The sequence below is a fragment of the Athene noctua genome, chromosome 6, assembly GCF_965140245.1.
Source record: "Athene noctua chromosome 6, bAthNoc1.hap1.1, whole genome shotgun sequence".
In the NCBI taxonomy this organism is placed as follows: Eukaryota; Metazoa; Chordata; class Aves; order Strigiformes; family Strigidae; genus Athene; species Athene noctua.
The window spans coordinates 23,178,667-23,190,621 of NC_134042.1; the positions used below are offsets into that span (position 1 = coordinate 23,178,667).

Sequence of the window (11,955 nt, forward strand, 5' to 3'; positions counted from 1 at the left end):
ACCACTGCCTGTGGAACCCCAGCTCCAAAGGCAGAAGCACAAACACCCACGTTGGCTGCTTTGCAACCCCATCACTGCGCCAGTGCTCCATGGGCCTGAACTACAACCCAGAAGGCCCCTGAGAGTGGCAAAGGGATTTTAGCTCCTGCTAGCCACCTGCAAAATGGTGGTATGGGGTTATAATGCTGGAAAGTGTACATTACACTCGGTTGCTTAATCTGACAACTGACTCGTCAAGGTGGCTGGTATCGTTTGCGAAGCAGTGTCCTACACCTCCCTTGCAGGCGGACATCACGTCTATAGGCCGCAGAGGGGGCTCTGCAGGCAGTCCTCACTTTTTGAGTGTTTAAAACCCAAAAGAAGTGCAGCGTTACACTGGCTAGTCCTGGGAAACCTTGTGAAAAGTTACAGGCAGCCTGGCAAGAGAGAAGCGGGGGGCACAGGGCTGACTGACACGCCTTTTTGGCGCCTTTTAACTCCATCCCGGCCAACCGCCATTTTCCTCCCTCGGAGGCACTGCTGCTGGGCGAGGGCCCAGGCCGGGCTACAGCCGTCCCCGTCCCCACCGCGGAGCTGGCGGCGCTGGGGAACAAGCCCCACCGTCGCCTACGCGCCGTGCGGACGCGGCCACGCCCGGGAGCCGCTCTCACCTAGGCGAGGGGGAGCCGCTCTCACCTAGGCGAGGGGGAGCCGCTCTCACCTAGGCGAGGGGGAGCCGCTCTCACCTAGGCGAGGGGGAGCCGCTCTCACCTAGGCGAGGGGGAGCCGCTCTCACCTAGGCGAGGGGGAGCCGCTCTCACCTAGGCGAGGGGGAGCCGCTCTCACCTAGGCGAGGGGGAGCCGCTCTCACCTAGGCGAGGGGGAGCCGCTCTCACCTAGGCGAGGGGGAGCCGCTCTCACCTAGGCGAGGGGGAGCCGCTCTCACCTAGGCGAGGGGGAGCCGCTCTCACCTAGGCGAGGGCGAGCCGCCGCGCCGTCCGAGCCGGGTCTAGAACCCGCGGCCCGACGCCCGCCGGCTCCTCGCGCTCCCCATGCGGCCGCGGGGGCACGAGCGAGGCGCCCGACGCGCGTGCCCGCACGGGCCGGGCAGGGAGGGGAGGGAGGCGGGGCGGCGCGCGCGCGTGCGCGCGCAGCTGGCGGCCGTCCGGCCGCGCGCCCTCTCCCAGGCTTCCCAGGGAATCCAGCGGCAGCAGGAAGAGGCGCTTCCCCGCGCACGCGCAGCTGGCCGGGCGGGCGCGCGCGGAGCCGCGGCGGCGGGCGGGAGGGAGGGAGGGAGGGGGGAGGGGAGGGAAGCTGCTGAGGTAAAGTTAGGGGGAGAGAGAGACTCCGTCAGCGAAGCGAGAGCCGGGGAGGCTCGGCGGCCGCCATTACTGAGCCGAGAGCGCCGGGGAGGGAGCGGGGAGGTGGGACGGAGCTGCGGCGGCCGGGAGCGTTCGGGAGCTGCGGGCCGGAGAGCGGAGAGAGCCCCACGGGGAGGAAAAGCCGCCGGGGGCGCCGGCGTGGAGAGAGCGTCCCGGGAATGCTGCCGCTCCCGCCGCCGCCGAGGAGCCGGATCCCGACGGCGCGAGGTGAGGGGAGGAATCCGGTCCCGCGGGACCTGGCCCGGCCCGGCGGCCTGGAGCGGGGCGGCCGGCCCGGCAGGCGGAAGGGGAGCGGGGGGAGGAGGAGGAGGAGGCTGCTGCAGCCCGGCGAGCTGGTGCGGCGGCCGCTGGCTGTAACCAGTTCAAAGGGCTGGCGCTGGCGTGGGGAGAGGGGAGCTGGGGCCCCCCACCCCTTCCCTTTCTCCCCACCCCCCCGCTCGGCCCCCTGGGCACCTCCACGCGAGGGAGGGGAGGCTGGAAGGGCAGGGAGCGGAGTGCCTGGTCCCAGACAGGTGATGAAGGCCTGAGCAATGGGAGGGTCTGAGCCTGCTGTACGAGGCTGCCAGCTGGTCACGGCTCTCCGGGGAGGGAGGAAGGCAGGAAGGGGAGCTTCCCTGCTCCTCTTCTTCCTTCCTCATTCCCTTCTTCCCCCTACTCCTTTAGCTTCCTCCCTTCTTCCATTCCCACTGCCTCCCCCCCCCCTTCTCCTTTCTCTGTACTTCTTTTCCTCCTCATCGCCCCCTTCTACTCATTCTCTCGTCTTCTCTGTTCTTTTCCTTCTCTGCTAAATTTGAACACTTGTCAATTCCTCTCCTTCTTCCTTTCACCTTCAAATATTGCCAGATATTAAATTTCAGAAAACTTCACTCTCCTAATGATGTGTGTGCATTTCTGTTTTTCCACCAGGTGGATTTTAAGGCTTTGAAATAGGGTAGCCAGTTGCAGTGTTGCAGCTTTCAAGCATTTTGAATCTCTTCAACCAGCATAACCTTTAGACTCTCTCCACCCAGGGAAGGCACCAGAGATACACAGATATAATACCATGGTGTTGTAAATATAGGACATAAGGAGTATAAAACACTGTTTTAATTAAAAACAGAAGAAAGACTCTTTACTTATATAAGGAAGACAGACTTGTCACCTTTCCCCCAGAGTCCACCCCACCCTTCCTCTGTACCCCCCCTCTTGCCCTCTCCTGTATCGCTTTTGATATCAGCGTGGAATATTTCCTTAATAAGTAGGAGGGAAACGTTTTTAATCTAGACCAAAATAGGCCTGTGGGGGTATGTGTGTATTCTTTAGTTCAGTGTCATGCAGATAACTGGAGGATTTTTTTTTTTCCTTAATAAAGATCCTTGACAAATTTAAAAACTCGACACTGCAGATTAAAAATGAGAGAACAGCGTTTGCTGGTCAGTTGGACGTCCATTTTAAACCTGTGCACTGATGCCAGTTACAGCACTGATACTTGTATACTTATTTCATAAATGAATGAGGAGTTAATAGGTAGCTCTTTTCTGTTGTGCTGTCTTGCCTTCCTAAGGTTCTTGAGTGTGACAGCTGTTTTCAGCAGTGACATCAGTGACCAGAGTTAAGCGCTTTCTCAAAAAAAAGTATGTATGTTAAATTTATAGTACCTATCTAAAATGAGCATAATGCAAATATTCATCCAGGTGCATTTTTATAAAGGCTTACTTTCCTTTGTGCTTCTTTGAAAATAATTTTTAAGAAGTGCCACAATTCTTAAAATTCTATTTATAGTACACTACTGGAACTCAGTGCTACTAGAGCATAGGAAGTATGACGTAAATATGGTAGTTTTTTTAGAGTCTATAGTACTTAAAGTATCAGAAATTGTTTGAGCATTTGTTACCTTACAACTAGCTTGTTTTAGTATAACAAGTTGCTTTTAAGCTTGGAATGTACTGAGCTTAATTAGTATGCTTTTTTTTTTTTAAGTGTCTCTATATAAAGACAGCTGCCAGCACTGTGAAAATGTAAATAATTGCAACCAAATGCCTACCACTCCCTGGTACTGGACTTTATTTTAGCTAAGGTGTTGCATGTGTAACATAATCCAATTAAATACTTTAGGCTCAGACTACATTGTTTTAAAATGCTATATTTAGCACTAAGAATCAAATGCTGCACATGTTTTTGAGGTTAAAGATAAAACGTGCTTTCCTAAAGCCGTAGGTGTTTTTCCGTGTGCAAACTTTGTAGGAAAGAAAAGCACCGATCATAATAATAGATTGTTCTGTGTAACTTTACCCTTTGGTACTTGTTATTCGAGTGGATGGTGTGAAGATAATTCTGTCTGATGAAAATATTAAAAGGGTGCTGGGGGTGTCTTAAGACTTCCAGAAGTAGTACTTTCGTAGCAGAAGAGAAATCCCATGTACTGGCATCCTTCAGGAATATTTTGCATGAAACTTCAAAAGGCTCCACATCACTACTCTTAGTAGACCAATCTGTGGAGCGTTCCTAAGACGGCAGACGAGGCATCCTTCGGGGGTGATACTCTGACCTTTGCCGAGAGAAGGGAAGTTTGTGCAGCCAGAGATACTCGGCGTTGAGTTCTGCGGGTGAGCGAGCTGGAAACTGCGCCGTCTGGGGGCGTGGCGCACCTGGCGCACCTGCGCCAGCCATGTCCGCGCTGGCGGAGCGATGCTTCGCCGGGGAGCCCGGGCGGCCACCGCGCCGGCGGGAACCGCGGGTCCCGGCGGGGCCGCGCCGCCGCTAGGGGGCTTTGTCAGCCCGCCGGGCCCGGGCCGGGCCCCCGCCGCGCCGCGCCGGGCCGCGCTGGGCCGGGCTCGCAGCCGTCCTCTGTCCGTTTTAACTAGGTGTGTGAAGTAAACAGCGTAGAGCGTGGCCTGAGCTCCCCGTTGCTTTTCAAGTACTCCACCGTACTCATAACTACGAGAAAAAGTTTAGTTTCAGGTAGTCCCGGTAACACTGGGAATTCTGTTTTAGGACGGTCAGGAATTTCCCCCCCCCTGCATCTGTTCGTTCTATCTTAACTGGCACACAAAACTCTTCCTCGTTTTTTGTTTTGTTTTGGTTTTCTTTTTTCCCCTGAGAATTTTTAGCCTAAAGGTCAATGAGCTGGAATATTCTTGTTCTTTTAATCAGTTTCAAAAAGTACTTTTAAGGGCATTACATCTTACAAATTATTAGTTGAACCCTCGCATCACTTCCACGTATTGATGGATTTTAATGAAATATTTAAAGAAAAATGAGTTCAAAATTCCTTGCAGGAAAATCTGAAGCAATTGTAGTGAAGTTATTTTGAATTTGAGTATTAACTGTGCTTTTCTAGTCACTAACACCTATTGGAAGCCGATTTAATTAATCTGTGGTAGTTCTCCACATTACATTTCGTGGTAAATTAGAGTTCTTTCTTTGGCTTTGAGTTACAATTCCCACGCATTCTTGCAATTCTGCATCACTTGACATAAAAGCATAACAGAAGAATGTTTGCATTTTAAAAAGTATAAACCAATACCTGTGTGCACAGTTTTGGAAATGTGTGTATTGTTGCATCTTGGCATTAATTTATTTAAGTTGGCTAATTGTTATGCAGAAAGTTATTTGCTGCTTATATATGCCTTTTCACTTGCTCATTTCGTAATTTAAAAAAGAAGTGGGTAACCAGTGTTCTCATTTTACACAGGCAGAAGTTACACATATGACTTGTACAAGGTCAAACAACAGTGTTTGAATTAAGTCTCAAAACTTACGGTGTCGAGTCCTGGATTCTGTACTGCAGTTCCTCATGAAGCAAAATAACGTGAAATGATCCAGATATGTGGGTTAGTGAAATTTGTTGAAGTTGCTGATGCCAGAATGTATTTTTAATTTTTGCAGCAAATGCATTTTAATCCTTTTTCTGTCCTTATCTTGATCCCTTCTTCCTCATATACTTTTTTGTCTATTTTTACCAGCTCTTTCTTGGATCTCTTTTGTAAAATTTTTCCATTAGTGCTTTTGTCTTCTTCCTGAATAACTTTGTAAATAAGCCTGATCAGGTAGTCTTGCACTAAGACTTCTGTGAGCACTGTGCATATCTTTAGTAGGAGCTTCTCCTGTGTGAAAAGGATCAAGAATTTATTTTTTCCTGTAAACTTTTACTGTTTCCCTTGCTGTTAAAATACAGCCTTTGAACCTATATTGAATGCTCTTGGATATTCAGAAATCTGTAGTTAAGTAACTCTAGAGGCCCAAGTTCAGACTAGTGCAATGGTGATAATTTAAACCTTTGCAGTTTACCTGTTTAATGCACCTTGATCTAATTTGTGTAGGTTGGTTTGATTTTTGTTTGTTTGGTTTTTGTGAACAGCAGCAATGATAATAGATGCGCCCTGGAAAGCTAGATTCCAGCTAAATAGTGATGTTTTCTGTTGAATTTAGTAAAAAAGCTTCAGCCTTGATTTAATTTTGGGTAATACACTGGTGGTCTTCAGGGTATTGTTGTTAATAGGAGAAATTTAGTGAACTTTGTAAGAACTAAGAGCTTTGAACTTATGTTTTTAAATACAGTTTTGCACTGTTTTGTAATAGGAAGTTGGGCAGTTAGGGCTTTTTTCTCTCTTTTAATAAACTGATTACTTTGCTTTTGTATACAAAGAATTATCTAGGCTACATAACTGCTTTAGGGATGGTGGTTGGCCATCATACTAACCAAATCTGAAAAGAACAGCGGTTGGGGTAATCCATTCTCATCCTTCATTTACCTAGCATGTCTAATCACCATAGCACTTAAGCTGTATTCCTTTTGCAGTCAGAGTATCACTGCTGAAGGCATTTCGAGGCATTGTCCTTTACTGTCTTGGTATTGTTTGATTTAACTTACTTTCTGATAAACAATTTGAACATTTTTTTTCCTAGTGTTGGCTGGTACTTGGAGAATTTTACAAGGGAGCACTGTATTTGCCCTCATTTATAAATAAGATTTCAAGTGCAGTTACTTAATTAAGATTACCAGCACTTGTGAAGGCAAGAATATTGGTGTGTTAGTAAAGAGGGCAGGAAATATTAAGTGGCTGGGACCTCAACAGACTTTGGTGAATTGAAATTCTTGATGACATTGGTATACTCTGTATTTGGTTTAGTTTCTAAAAAGTATTTTGATTTGAAGATTTCTTATGCTGAAGTGAAAAGAATACCTCTTGGTAAATACTGAATGAGAAGTAACAACATTACCTTAAGCTACATCAACATTGATTTTTTTTTTTTTTTTTTTTTTTACTGTTCTTGAAGTGAAAATGGTTGAATTGTTATTCTGGTATATTTTGGGTAGAGCTGTAATTACTGATATGCTGATAGGTCTTGGAATTTGGATACCATACTAAATACTTTTCCAATGCCAAGTTTTGGTTTGCAAAAAGTGTGAAGTGAGGGATGACTTGGTATAAAAACTTACTGTCAGCAGTAACCTGAATCCAGAGCCACAATTTCCTTGGAATCCTGGTTTTTGATATTTGAAAGTGCTGTGCATTCGAAAGTCATTCCTACAAACCATTTCAGTGATAGCTGATGTGTTTGAATTTACTTTGTGATCCACTGTAAGAGGTCACAGTGACTTTCTGTTGGTGTATTCATATACTCTGCAAAACAGACTAGACTGTGATGGCCTTTTTTTTTTTTTTTTTTTTTTTGGTGTGTGCTTTTCCTCGCTGGGCCAGCTAATTTACAAATTTACAAACACTATCACAAGACTATGGTAATTGAAACTGACCCTGAAAACTACTGGTCTGTAAACTTGTATCTAAACATTACAGAGTGAGTAAAGGACTGCGGGAAAACACTTACTTTCTCTGTTGGCATTGTTTGCAGCTGCTTAAATCGTTGTTGGTCATGGGCAATTCTGTAGAGTCTTTCAGATAACGTTTCTGCAGATGGTAAACATTTTTAGGATCAGAAAGCAATTTCAGAAGGTATTCAGAAATACTCAAGAGTATTTATCTGTAAGTGATTTTCTTGGCTATGGACCCATCTACAATTCCTGTGCAGGAACAATTGCTAAATAATGATAGGTGATTAACTACTGTAGTATTTATTAGTTGCTAATAGAATGGCATTCTATGCTAATGTTTGGAAGTCAGCTCAGAAGACTTTGGGAGACATGAATTTGAAAATAGGGCTTTCTCTGGCCTCTTAATGCTTCTGGGTGATCTTGTGGGGGCCTGTCTTTGAGCTTTCTCTTGGGGCAGTGTGCATTGCAAAATGGCTGGTGTCCCTCCCCCAAGCCCCAGATGCATTCTTGCAGGCAGAGACACTTTCCTCTCAGTCTCTGCTCTGCCCCATTCTCCTCTTCACAGTCCCACAGTCTGTTTCCTCATGTGCAGCGATCTGCTTTGCTCACCTAGCCATGGACATAGAGGAGCAAGTGCTACTGCTAGGATGTAAGGGCAGGGAGTGTGACTTATCTCCTGTCTTCTCTTTCAAGTGATAGACTTTAGTTTTGCAGCTAGGCCAGGCTTAGTGCAGGACTAATAGCCTGCTGCCTAAAGATTTTGGTGTCATTTGGTACACAAGTTGAGAATTGCAGTATTATTGTGGTATTGGTATATTGGTTATCACTGTTGATGAACCCCTTTTGTCCAAAAGAGAGTTTACTAAAGCTTAGACTTTTTCAATGAGCTGTATTATTCCCAAAGCAAAGTGTAATTGCTAAGAATATAATTGTAAGTAACAGAATGAGGAAAAAACGCTGCTATACCTTCTTGATATTATGTTTAGCACATATACAGCATGGTGCTGCATCTTGCTTAAAAACGACACCTTTCCTTAATTAGAAGTGGCTTACGTCATGGTCCAGTGCAAGGGCCTCAAGTTCTTTCCCTTTCTGCATCTTAATGTATGCATCACTGGACTGGCATTTACAGTCTGGGTTTTGTGTGGATGCAAACTGAAGAAGTTCCCTGGAAGGGAGTTCCATTTTGGTTACTTTGTAGCAGTATTCCTGCAGTAAAATCAACAATTATCAAGGTTATGGTAATAATTTGTATCCTAGTTAAGAATTCACAATCTTCAAATATAATTATGCTTTCAATTTCTGATTTGTCACAATCTGTGAGGCCTTTTAATTTAGAAACGCTGTACTACAGGTAAAAGGGTTTTGAGGTAGATTGTACCTTTTTCTAATGATAAAATGTATATACGCGTATTTAGACATACATTAATTTTGTATATTTTGTACTTACTGACTATACCAACCTCATCTTACAAAATAACTTCTAGATATTTTAGAATTCCAAATTCTTCTACAAGTGATGAGTGATTTTTATATCTGGCATTTTGTGTGTTGTCTGAGATACTATGTTAATTTTTTTCAGAAGAGGCTTCTGTAACCTGGGTATTGTTAAAATACCGATTTGAACTTATGAAATCACAGTGACTTAAGAAGAATTGTGCCCTCTCTGTCCCAAGTATTAATAGCTGCGCTTACAGGATTTAAACCCTCTTAAGTTTAGAGGAAGACCAGCTTGAGCTCTGAGTTCTGTTTATGGGTTTAAAATGAGGAAAAGAATCCTCATGCACAGGTGAAGTGTTGTACATTCTCTGACTGCCATTTTTCCTTTCATAATTTTGAAGTTATTAACAAATCTTTTTGTTTTCAGATCCCTCAGGGAAGGACTTACTGAAGGACACTGTTTAAATGTGTGACACTGCAGGAAGATCACACAGCAGGATAATCATCTTGCTTTGCACCTTGTTTTTCTAAGGGTAAGTCTGGGCTTTAGGTCTTCTTAATCTTGTGTTTAATGTGAGAGGTGGGTGAATAAATACAAGATGATACACCTTATTTTCTTTATAACTACATTTAGAAATCTAAAAGCCTGTAGAGACAAGGTGCTATGGTGCGACTGTAGAAAGTCAGAGATTCTTCCTGCATTGATGTCATATACTTTGTGTCTTCTGTAGTTCTTCAGAATTTTTCTATTTAAACATAAAACCACTGTTATTTTCAGTTTGCAGACTGAAATTAATTGGGGAAATCAAGCAACCCCTCCTTTGAATTGGTAACAAAGATGAAGGGGGTGGGGGGTGATGAATTGAAGTATTTTCAATTTGTTATAACATAATTAGGCAGATTGAAGTAAGATAATTGAACTAACTTAGCATGAATTTCCAGTGTGTATATTTTAAAACTGTACAAAACAATAAAGTAGCTTTCTTTTCAGGATACCACTAATTTAAAAATCTTCCATTTGGGGAACAATTTAATAATGATCACATATTGAATGTGAAGCCATTCTAATGTCAGGTTTTTAGCAGGTTTATTACTTAATTAACATAGATTTCATTCTGTAATTTTGCTTTGTACAATCAGTGCGAAGTAGAAACTGAGAAATGAAAAGGAAACCACACTGGTTTTAATTATCTTTAGTGATTCAACTCCCACTATGGTGAAAATCTTCCATGTCAGAAATTTTGTGAGAGACTAATATGTTTGTTTTCCCTTTGTCGGTGTCCCATTTCACCTTAGTCTTTGTACTTACTCACTTAAAAATGTATCGATTTGACAAAACACTTACTGCTGGAGGAGGAAGAACCTTTGCTACATAAGGATGTAGGGTATCTGAAAGTATTGATTGTTTCTTATAAACTAGTTGCAAATTGACAACCTCTTCCTGATTAAATGAAATAATCCTGTGGATGAAGACTCTTGTGTTCTGGTTTAGTCCATGTCAAATCTGTATTGTGCTGTGGCAAACAGAAAACATTTTATAATGGAAGTGCTGACTAAACTTGTCATTCTTATAGTTTGAATGATACTACTATGAGAAGCTTTGCTTTAGAAAGAAAACACTGGGTTTATTTGTAGTAATGTAAATCCTTCACCAGCAGTGTTTATATTTGCTAAGTATTTTTATTCCCAGATACATTTTCTGTTAGCTCTAAATTCTGTGTTTTAAGAATATAAAGAACACAGTGGAGTCAAAAGCAAAATTTAAAATGCAAGTTTTCTTTCTGAATGTGTCTTTGAGTAAACTGATTTAAACAAAAAAAGAAAAATCATTCTAAAACACAGCATAAACGGTTCAGTTCTTGCAATATAAAAACTCTCAAGTATAAAAAATAGACCAAGTTTGCTTTCCTCTTCATTTTGTAAAGAAATGGCTACTATTTAATATAAAAGATACTTTCCTTGACTATGATTTCTATAACTGAAAGCTGTTTTTACATATGTGTGTTTTGTTTTTTATTTTGGTCAATTTCATTACAAATATTGTTACATAAATGATGTGTTTCTGATCAGAATGTCAGTTTTCTATTTTTAAGTGTTAGTAAGTTGGAAAGCTCTGTTGGCCCAGCATTGATTCTGTACAAGATATTAAAGGTTTTGATGTATCTTCTATTGTAACTTCTAGTGATACAGATACTTTTTTTACTCCTGCATTTCTCCAAACTCGGATATATTTTAATGGTCATAAATTAGTTTTACAAGTATTAAAGCAGATTTTGAGAGAGACAGATCCTACATGTTTGGGTTTTTTTAAAACTGAGGAAAGATACTACAGTACCATTCTCAACAAACTACTGCTAAGAGTAACAAAATACGTAACAAAGCAGAGATACTGAGTCTAAAATTTCAGTATCAATGCTCATACTTTTTCCTTTGTATAAGGGCTGTTTACAGGGGTTTTTACATACATTTATGTTATTTTTTACTCCAAATACCTTAAGTATAGCGGTCTGTACGTTTCATTTATAGTGCCATGTGATAGCTGTCTTTTTACCAAGAAAATGAAAAAAGTATTTTAATTAAAATATTCTGACAATTATAGAACAGTGTAGGTTGGAAGGGACTTCTGGAGGTTATCATGTCCAGCCTCCCTGCTCAAGCAGGATCACCTACAGCAGATTGCCCAGGACCATGTCCAGGTGGCTTTTGAATATCTCCAGTGAGGGAGCCTTTACAGCCTCTCTGGGCAACCTGTGCCAGCTCTCAGTCACCCTCACAATGAAAAAGTGTTTCTTTATGTTCATCTGGCACCTCCTGTGTTTCAGTCTGTGCTTGTTGCCTCTTGCCGTCACTGGATTCCACCAGAAAGAGTCTGGCTCTGCCTTCTTTGCAACTTTCCTTCAAATATTTGTATGCCAATATTGATGAGATCCCCCTTGAGCCTTCTCTTCTACAGACTAAACAGTCCCAGCTCTCCCAGCCTTTCCTTACATGAGATGCCTTAGTCCCTTAATCAGCTTAGTGGTTCTTTGCTGGACTCTCTCCATCTCTGTATCTCTCTTACACTGTGTCCAGCTCTGCAGTACTCGGGTATGGTCTCACCAGTGCTGCATAGAGAGGAAGGGTCACCTACCTTGACCTGCTGGCAACGCTTTGTCTAGTGCTGCCCAGAGTACTGTTAGCCTTGCTTGCCACAAGTGCATGTTGCTGGCCCATGTTCAGCTTGCTGTCCACTGGGATCCCCAGGTCCTTTTCTGTAAAGCTGCTTTCCAGCCAGTTGGCTCCCAGTGCGTACTGGTACATAGGCTTTTTTCTCTCTGGATGCAGGACTTTGCAGTGCACAAGGTTCCTGTTAACTGGTGTCTACAGCCTATTGAGGTCTCCCTGAATGGCAGCACAACC

General features: G+C 43.4%; 1 protein-coding gene across 1 annotated transcript in view; it reads left to right on the plus strand.

The window, feature by feature from the left end:
* Positions 1-1,318: 1,318 nt before the first annotated feature.
* ARHGAP5 (Rho GTPase activating protein 5) overlaps positions 1,319-11,955 on the plus strand; it is a 53,258-nt gene continuing 42,621 nt past the window's right edge. Inside the window, exons 1-2 of the mRNA XM_074909860.1 lie at positions 1,319-1,568; positions 8,984-9,089. The gene's annotated coding sequence lies outside the window, so the exon portion shown is untranslated. The remainder of the gene's footprint in view (positions 1,569-8,983; positions 9,090-11,955) is intronic.